Below are 8,300 nucleotides of genomic sequence, written 5' to 3' on the forward strand. Positions count from 1 at the left end.
AGTCAAAATATGTACTAAGCAAACATTATTTCCAATCAATAATTGCAATTGATTGCATTTGGCTTGACCCGTGCTTGAAATGATTTACATATTGAGTCGGTGTAGTCTGAGATGCATTCAGGGGCGCCTCAGCTATTTTTAATTTAAGCATTACTGCTTATAAAACATGTAACGGATGATGACTATGGGGGGGTCTACATTGAAATTGTGCATGAAGGTCCCTGCAGGCAACAGGACTTTTTCACACACACGTTACCTATTCATGCTCTGGAACTACTGTACATTATGCATAATGAAAAGGATATGGCAGGCACGCACACACACACACACACATGCACATCTGCCATGGAGTCTCTCACTCGCAGAGAGAGAGAGAGAGAGAGAGAGAGAGAGAGAGAGCATTGCTGGTCTCAGTTCAACTTGACTCCTGTGTCTGGGGACATGAAGGCTTTATTTTGGTCACACCGTCATGCCAGGTTCATTTCAAACTTCCTCATTTTGTGTCTGAATGTTCTTTCTTTAAAATGATTTCCTTGAAAAACATGTATTATTGTTATTATCACTCTCACTCACTCTGTGCGGAATATGAACCTGCTGAGAGTTTAATTCAATAATAAACCAAAACACAGAAATCCCCCCCAACAGTGCTGTTACTTTTGCCCAGTCGCAGTGTCAGGTTCAATTGAAACTTCATTGTCCTGCAGGGAGAGACACGGCTGAGCTACGTTTTCACAGTCTGGTGGCCGGTGCCAAGTAAACAAACACATTAGGTCAAACAGAATTTATGAAGATATTGTTTCGGGTTTTGTGCAATCAGATTGGTCACATTTCATGTGGCAGTGAGATGGAACAACAGTGATTTACTCATGGAACACTCCTCTTCCTCTATTAGATATGTCTTCTCTCAGACACATCCAGTTCTAACTTCTTAAAATAATCAATTTGAAGCGACTATAGGCAGCCTATTCATGTAGGTCAATAGGGAAATAGACCAGATGCTTCACTTTAGTCCCGATTAAACAAACATGATGAAACATGTGTGTTAATGATCTTTAAATATGCTGGGCATCAATCAACTTTTGTTTCCTCTCTGTGTCCAGCCTCGGTGCAAAACCCGAGCTAATCGGCTGCTGTAGCCATACATACCCATATGCAGGCTTATTGATCGCTGTATCTAATATGAGAGAAGAAACGCAATTGGACAAAATTGTGACCAATTCTTTACATTGAAATCCAAATATTTTTTTTGACATTTATTTTTAATTTCCTGAGCCGCACTGCTGATTTCATGCCTGTCTGAAAACCCCGGTAACTTTGGTCCACTTACCTTTGTCACACTTGTAAACTCAAAGGTGATGAATGAATGCAGATCTAGTATATCACTGTCTTTCACACTGTAAAATGATTCCCATTGTGTTTTGACTTTGGTGTATCTTACACAGTACAGTAATAAGCTTTGGAGCTTCCCCCCCCTCCTCATTCACTGCCATGAACCTTGTAAGGTTGACTTCATTGTTGAAGACGTTGCAGAAAGAGTCATGGTTACTTTACACTTCAATGCACTGTTCCTGCCAACCTGAGATCTCAAACATCCCAAATGAACTAGGAGGTAGCCCCCTCTGATAGTAGGATCAGAAGGTCAGGAAAATACACTGTAACTGAAGGAGCGTTCTTCTTTAATGCACTTTCTGTCAGCTCGCGGAACAATAAGACTGCCACAACACACGATGCAGAAGTTACGCTTGTCACAGCCTTGATCTCCGTGTCTCTCTGAGAAATGAGTTCAAGCTAAGTTCACGTTTCTTGGAGAGTTTCTCAGTGAACTGATGAAAACGAGCAAAGCAGAGGAGAGTGCGGCAGAGCAGAGGTTAGACAATTACAAGGCTCCACTCTAGTAACAGAGTTCTAACAAGCAAATTCTTGGCTCCAAGCGAATGTGTTTGTGTGACTGCAGGACACAGAAAAGAGAGGAAAAAAAGGGGTGTTGGGTGCTCAAGGCTGTCGGTAAAGGTGTTTGTGTGTTTTTGCATGCAGGGGCATATGTTTCCTGAGTGGTTTTGTGTGAAATATGGAGAGCAGGCAGGAAAGGGCAAACAGTCCAAAGGAAGGGACAGCTCTGCAATTACGCTATCGGTAGCTGGAACAAATGAGAGGGCTGCCAGTGAAACAGTCGGCGCAAGATCGATGACATCTTTGATTGAAGTTTCAAAAGAGAGAAAGTTAAAAACAAGAAGTACTCTTTCCAAAGAAGTTTTTGCTCTCCTTTTTTCCTATAATGCGGCACTCTGAGTCCTTGAGCCCAGGACACTTTTTTAAAAAAAGTGAAACTATGACTCTATTTGGGTTTATGTTATGCTGCATGAGGAATCGTATTTTAAACATGGTTTAAACAAGTTCAGCATCGTCCAATGAAAAACAGTGAGACGAAGAATCCCTGAATCTTTCTCAAATCTTCCTCCAAAACAAATTAGGCTCTTCCCTGACCCAAATCCCACCCTTCCACAAATCCCATTAACTTTCATGATCATTTTTGGTGTAATCCTGATAATTATAGAGACAAACAAATGAGGCCACTCGGAGGGCACATACCTCGCCCAAGGATGCAGCGTTTCCTGGATTTGTACCTTGATCTGAACAACAAAGAAACTCCTCCTCATTCCGTGTGCCACGTCTCTGCAAAATGTCACTGACATGCATTCAGAACGCTAACCATAAAACACAGAGTGAAACAGCAGGTCAGTCCGTTCGTCACTAATAAAGCACCAACACAATATGCCGAGCTGCGTGTTATTAAAACCATCACATTGAGTTGTTTATTACTATAATGCATTGTGTCTGTGAAGCAATCCCTATGCTGGGACCTCAGTGTGGTTCTAATCAATCCCTTCATTGCAGGGAATGAAAACATCCAGCCAGGGGTTGTGAGAAGTGGTTGCATCTTTTATGGTCCCGACGAGGTTCGCAGTATTTCCAGAGAAGGGATGCCTGAGGGGAAACTAAAGAGCCAAAACAGGCACAAAATTGGGATGCTGAAGTTCTCTGCTTGTTTATCCCCACAGTGGATGGAAAAGAAAATATTTCACGGGCTTTATTTTTGAACGAATGAGTGAAAGTGAAAAGCTGAATCTCAGGTCATTGAAAACAAACTATACCATTTGTTAATTAAAAAACAAATTGTTTCATTAAAAGCAGCTCCTCATAGGGTTATATTAATAATACAAGGCTCAGAATTAGCCTGTTCATCGTTTTTTCATAGATTTTGAAAATATAAGTAAGCTGAATAGGGTCCTTTTATGTTTTATGAGGTGCCTTGGTTCTGGGTATGAGCCCAGACCAGATTATTTGTAGAACTTCAGCCTTGGTTTGTGTCACCTCAACAAGTCACCTAACACAAAATCAGACTGAAGCGACTCATCACACGGGTTCTGTTCAATCAGAATCAGAATATTAGCAACAGTGCTCTACTAATAACAAAACGTAGAAAAAAGAAATTGAGAGTATGCACATAGTGCATTGATAGAAATATAGTAGAAGCAATATATGCATGCAGGTTTTATACACTACCTCTATCAGTGTGTTGACAAAGGACACACACACACTTGAACGCAGAGGCATCCAGTGTCAGTATTAAGAGAAATCAGACGTGCTTATTTTCTTTACTGCCTCTCTTACCCCAGTGTATCCTTAATTGGGCATGATTACAACATGTTTGCATGCTAAATGCTGTAAATTGGGGGGTGGGGGGGTAAGATAAGTACCAGGCCTTACAAACCCTTAATGTTGACACAAATGAAGAACAGTTAATTTTGCAGTAGTCAGAATAAAATGCTGATAGGCGTGTCTCTCTTTCTGTAAAAAATAACCGCGAACATACACTGAACACATTTCCTCAGTGTGAACGGTTGAAAAGTTGAGGTCATTAAAATCAAATCAATTGATGGTCAGCTGTGGTCATCAATATTCTTGCATGCAACCCCTATTTTAATTTATTAACTAGTGTCTGTTCGACCTTAATTCATGTTTAGTGATTTTAATGTTCCTTTTTCTTACCAGGATTATCTCTGCCTTCTTCCCCTCATGGGTGATGCATTACAATAAATCAACTGCTCGAATGCCACCATCTAGTGGTCAGAAAACCAAACTGAACTACTAGAATAATGTGTCAAGTATAATACATGCAGTGAAATAGTCACATAACGGGACTCTTTGCTTACTGTAGCAGCTGACGCGTTGCTCAGGTCACGGGTCTGGCCAGGGTTGCCCCCGTGCGAGTGTGTTGTGTACTATTCTCTTGGTTTATCATCAGCAATGTGCAAGTGGCCCACGCACATGTGCACACACTTAAGCAAGCTGCCTCCCATCAAGGCTTTCTGTGACTGCTGTAGAAACAACCATGTTTATTGTCTCTGTCCTTAAAGTGAAAGAGACCTGCCCTCTCCTCACACAGGAACAGACACCGAGCCAAAGCAGCCACAACGGACAGCAGGCCTCCCCTGTCTCTCAGCAGCCTCTGGTGGCCGTGTTTTTACAACCCGAGATAACACGGAGAAGGTGAGGAGGTGGTGCGAGAGACATTTACAGAGGTTGATAAATGGTACGGTCTTGAGTAAGACGTGAGGAAGAGAGCGAGTTGAGGGACGGATGCAGGAAGATTCGGAGGAGTGGAGGCGTGAAAGAGACGAGTTAAAGACACATCGCAAGGTCATCGTAATGTTTATCCACCCACAACAATGAGGTGGGTCACTGAGTGTTTCTCAAGGCAGCAAGTGTTGTTTCAGGATGTTGCAATGATGACAGTTTCCTTGAGAAAAACACTCCTAATTTCTCATCGCGTCAAAATGAAAGTCCCGAAGCTGCGTTTTTAATCTGCCCTGCAATTTATCTGGCTTACTGCTCACCTCTCTACTCAGGAACAACCCTGTGCATGATAAGTCAAGTCGGTACAGTACAGTTAATGTCATAAAAGGGTCCTGAGGCAAGCTACGGCTAAAAGGCAGCGATGTGCACAAAATGCACTATTAAATCTCTTAGTACTAGCAGCCTATTTGGGTGGGCCGTGGAACTTAGGTAGCAGCTGAGCCATCACCTCCGGGGCCTGCATTAACTCATAAAGATCACTGTCTCCCACAAACACAAGGTGCTAAAGTGAAGGTTGGGTGTGTGTGGTGGTGTGTATGTTCGGATGTGTGGAAATGTTCAATCTCAGAAGCTTGTTTTAGTGCATATTTCCCTGGTAAAAGACTTAGATCACTTTATTCTACAGTTTGCATTAAACATGTTCCTGTGTGTGTGTGAGTGTGTGTGTATCTCCCACTCCTATAATTACATTGATTGGTATCAGATGAAACCCCACACAGAGTTGATCTCTAGATGTGCCCTTTGTGTAAGCAACATCTCACTGCTAGATTGATAGAGCATCGGAGGAGCGTTCACACAAATGGAAGATCATTATCGTGTCGGGTTACCCCTAAATTCTCTATCTGTGTGTCTTTTTTTTTTGTTATCTTTCCCTCAGTCCTTTCGTTTTTCCTCAATTCATTAATAATTTCCCCTCCCTTGTTGCTTATGCCTCTGCGCTGTCCCACTCGGATCTCATTTTTTATAAAATCTCACCCCTCCTATTTGCGTTATGGCTCTCTCCTCATTTGTTTTTCTCTGCAAGTCAACACACACACACATGCATGTAGAGGAAATGCACGACAAGTAAGAATAGCAGACAACCAGCACTCTGCACTGTAGGAGACAAGAGATAGCAAGATGAGGATTTATCTAGCAGATACCCAGAAGTGACTGCAGTGCAACACTTTGGATCCATTTACAGCAGCAACCCTTCATTAATGCTTTGTGTGGGGCTGTTTGTGTAAATCTCGGTGCACTTAACAGTCATTGGAGGTGGAGACACAACTCATTGCCAGTCGGGACGATGTTGCATTCCACAGACAATATTTCTCTCTCGGAGGGACACGTGGAAAAATACACCGATGCTAACCTGGCCACACACTCCCATGGACACACACACACACACACTGACTGACAAAGACAGACACATGCAGCCACATGCACACAGATGTCGACAGGCAACTATATTTACACCAATGCTCCAATAAATCTATCTGCTCACTTGTCTATTTTCTCTGGCTTCGCCCAGGCAACGCTGGAAGCCTGAGTGGAGAGCGGAGGAGAGGAGAGGAACAGTAGCGCAGACAGGAGAGCACAAGTACCCCATGGCAACTTCCTCCTCTTTGGCCTAGCCCTCCATATATAAAACACAACTACTGGCCCGAGTCTGCTGCACACCACCATGCAACAAATTCCTGGAAAATATGAACTTGTGTCAACTTGTACAACTCAAACTAATACAGGCCCACGTTTCTGCCTTCCCTCATCGTTTCATTTCTTCGTAAGTGCCTGAAAGGAAAGCCTCTATTTTAGCTCAGCGAGAATCAATCAAAGACAGAGTGGAAAAAAGCCGCGAAAAATCATCACTTTAATGAAACCCTAACTCGACCCTGCACATGTATTAAAGGAAAAATTTAAAACATGTGACAACTCACATAATGACTGGAAGAATTCTAGAACAGGAGTGATGCAATATGCTATTAAATGCCTGTAAATATGCCATTTCTGCATCAGTTTTGATAGATTGAACCTGAGCCGCAGGATATGGAATTGAGTGTTGGTTGATTTAACCGAAGGCTCATATGAATTTAAAAATGAAAGCATAATGACAAAAATACTGGATGTGGATATTCATGTCTTTTCCTTGACACTGGAAGTCAAATAAAATAATGTTCAACTGAAAATGCCAAAATGAATTACATGATATATTTGTGCAGAAAGAAAGACATAGAAATAACAACATGAGTGTTTTACTTTTTTATTTGGATAGTGTTGAATGTTTGTCAAAAACATTACCTTAAATGCTAAATGGAAAAAATAAAATAAAATGAGTTCTGAAAAAGGCAAACATAAAGAGCGTAATGTAACGTGACCGAAACCTGACATGTCTTCAACTGGATGACCAATCAATAACTTCTGTTCATTTTTTCTTTGTTTGACAATAGTACACGCTCGTTGGCCAGAAACGGGTTACTTTATGTATTATATTTACATTCTGTTGTTTCCCACCAAATCAGCTCAAATGAAAATAAAAAAAAAGAATTATATAACATGGAACAGGCTTAAATAGGCATTTTTAAACCTAGACATTAAAATCAAGCTCCCCTCACTTATGTCACACAAAATGCAATTCGACAATGCAACTTTTTCGTGAGTCATTCTTGCATATATTTGTAGAAGATACAGCTACATCAACCACCATGAGGTCTTATTTTAACACAAACAACCGGAACTGAAAATCATTAGAACCACCACTGCACCAGAAACAGAGGCGATGTTGGTTTGATACCGTCATTGATATCGCCAGTTCATAAGCTATATGTTTGTGATGAAAAGTGCCATTAATAATTGAACACGTATGACTGCACACACTCACTGCAACAAAATGTAGGGCCTTTTGGTTCTTTCAAAAGGATGCAAACTTCTTTATTTAAACAGGTGAGGGATTTCTTCTCGAAATTGACTTTTATTTCGGAAGTGTAAACACAGATAGCATCCAGTGACTCAACACCTAAGTGACCGGTACATGGGTATTTTTCTTTGGAATTAAATGTGCATTTGTCAAAGGCTGTACACACACGGATTGTTGAATTATATGGCGTTTGGGAGAGATTGCACGCGCAGCCGTTCTGTTTCTTTCACTGAAATAATCAAATTTGTTGATCCTTTGATGAGATAACTCATAACTCCTGGGATAAAATGAAAAACTGGCTGATGACTCTGCACCTACAAAAAACAGTTTCCACTTGTCAATGTGGTCATTGATTTTGGCCCTGCAAAAAAAAGAAAACTTCCGTACAGCAGATGTTCTCTGCTGGCCTTCTCCAAATCAAGCCATTTGCCTGATATATAAACACTAACGACTCAAGGTGGATGATTCTGACACCTGTAAAGTAAGACAAAATCCCACCTGAACATCAACTCAAAGGCAGCCGCAACAGCCAAGTAGAGGCAATGAAGCAGTATAGATTAATAACATCATAAAATCTGATCGTAAATGAGATGTTGAACGTAAATAAGGTTTCCTGTGAGGGCAAACACAAATAATAAAAATCTTGTCTGCCTCATGCAGAGACAGAGCGCCAAAGAGCAGCAGCGTGCTTTAATAGCCAGACAGCGACTTAAAGATATACACAAGGTGATGTCGGTCGAAGGATGCGGTGAAAACTGGCCAACCTGCA

Source organism: Brachionichthys hirsutus, chromosome 12 (assembly GCF_040956055.1).
Source record: "Brachionichthys hirsutus isolate HB-005 chromosome 12, CSIRO-AGI_Bhir_v1, whole genome shotgun sequence".
Taxonomy (NCBI): Eukaryota; Metazoa; Chordata; class Actinopteri; order Lophiiformes; family Brachionichthyidae; genus Brachionichthys; species Brachionichthys hirsutus.